This window comes from Geospiza fortis, unplaced genomic scaffold, assembly GCF_000277835.1.
Source record: "Geospiza fortis unplaced genomic scaffold, GeoFor_1.0 scaffold488, whole genome shotgun sequence".
Lineage (NCBI taxonomy): Eukaryota > Metazoa > Chordata > Aves > Passeriformes > Thraupidae > Geospiza > Geospiza fortis.
Window position 1 is genome coordinate 2007129 of NW_005054365.1, and position 1869 is coordinate 2008997.

The following is a 1869-nucleotide window of genomic DNA, read 5'->3' on the forward strand; positions in this document are numbered from 1 at the left end:
TCCCCCCCCAAAAAAAAAAAAAAAAAAAGACCTCAGTACGCCGACCGCAGGGATCAGGCGGAAAACCCTCGGGAAAACCAACATTCATAACCAAAACCTGTAGTTTTCTTTTTGTTTCTTTTTTTTTTTCTTTCATACTAAGGGAGAAAGGAGCTGCAGAGAGGCAGCAGGGGAATTAGAAACATAATCTATTGAAAATGCTGGTGTGGTGGGAATGATTTCTGTCTCCCCTGAGCATATGTTTCACTGGAGAGAAATGCTCTCCCAAGTAGATTCAGTCATAAACCCTCATCTGAGAAACTGCAAGATTCTCATGAGCTGTAACTGGAAAACACCAACCTCAGAGGCACACAGAGATTTCTTTTTTTCTCCCGGTGAGAGAGGAGAGAGAAGAAGGGAAGCCCTACGTGAGGATGCAGGAGCCTTTCTCATTGTGTGCCAAAGCAGGTGGGAGGGAGTGGAAGGAGACAAATGGTGACATAAGGGAAGATGTATAAGGCAGAAGTTCTTGGCTGTAAGGGTGGGGACGCCCTGGCACAGGTTGTCCAGAGAACCCTGGAAGTGCTTAAGGCCAGGCAGGATGGTGTCTGGAGTGACCTGGTCTAGTGGAAGGTGTCCCTGCCCATGGTAGGGGGTTTGGAACAAGATGAGCTTTGAGGTCCCTCCCAACCCAAGCTGTTCCATGACTTTATGGCACATTTGCCACCCAGCACAAGTGACGGCTTCTTGGGGAATGTGGTGGTCCCAGCCCTGATGTCCATGGGTCAAGGAGTGGCCCATGGATACCTATGGGTCTTGCTCCACCAGCATTGAAGCAGCATTACAAATAATACTAATAATACTAATATCATGACAAGCAAAGCGAGGTTTTGGTGGTAAAATACTCTGCGCAGGTTTGGTCTGCCCAGGTGTGACCTGTGGGGGAGAGGCAGGGAGAGCAACAGGGGGATTGATACCTCCACTCGGTGGGGAGGGAATGAGGAACACTTCTGGACCCTGTGTTTTCTTTTAAAGCCTATGAGAAAGTGTTACTATTTGCCTAATAAACAAGCACAGTTTTTAAAAAAAAATAAAAAATTGATCAAACTGAAAAAAAAAAAACAACCAAAACCAACCAAACAAAAAGCAAGCAAACCTTTGATGAAGAAAAGCACCAAACTCCCATGGTCTCGTGTGAGTGACTGATCCCAAGGTGCGTGCGAATTTACAGTGTCTGGAGTTGTATCAGTGTGTCAGGTTCCTTTGCGTTTAAATAATTTGTACAAGTAGGTTGCGAGTTAGGATTGTGAGTTTAAAAACAAAACAAAACAAACAACAACAACAACAACAACAAAATCTAGAAACAAAACATCAATAGTTTACAGGGTTTTGTGAGTTTAAATGCCTTATATTTAACAATCATAATTTATGACTAACTTGTAGATATTGTGGGTTCTAATTTAATTATTTTTATAGTTGTTTTTTTGCATTTTTAATTATAATTTATTTATTTAGAAATTACTTCTAATTTTTTTTATTACTCCTATTACCTCATTTTTGCATTGTTTCTGGGAATGGAATGCTTTGCATGCATCGGTACTTAAAATAAAATTAAACAGGGGATGTGGGGGGTAATGCTTATCTTGTCAAAACCAAAAAAAAAAAAAAAAAAGAGAAAAAAATCAGGGTGTGTGATTACAAACTGTATTACTGTGGTGCTGTTACCTTGGATACATTCCATAAAAATGCAAACCTTTGATTCTGTATGCTGTGACATAGTGGAAAACTGCAATATAGTGACTGTGTTTAGCACATATATATGAATATTATTTGCACTCATAATCAAACTCCGGTGATCCTTTCACTTGTGTCCTTGAGCATTGAAGGCGT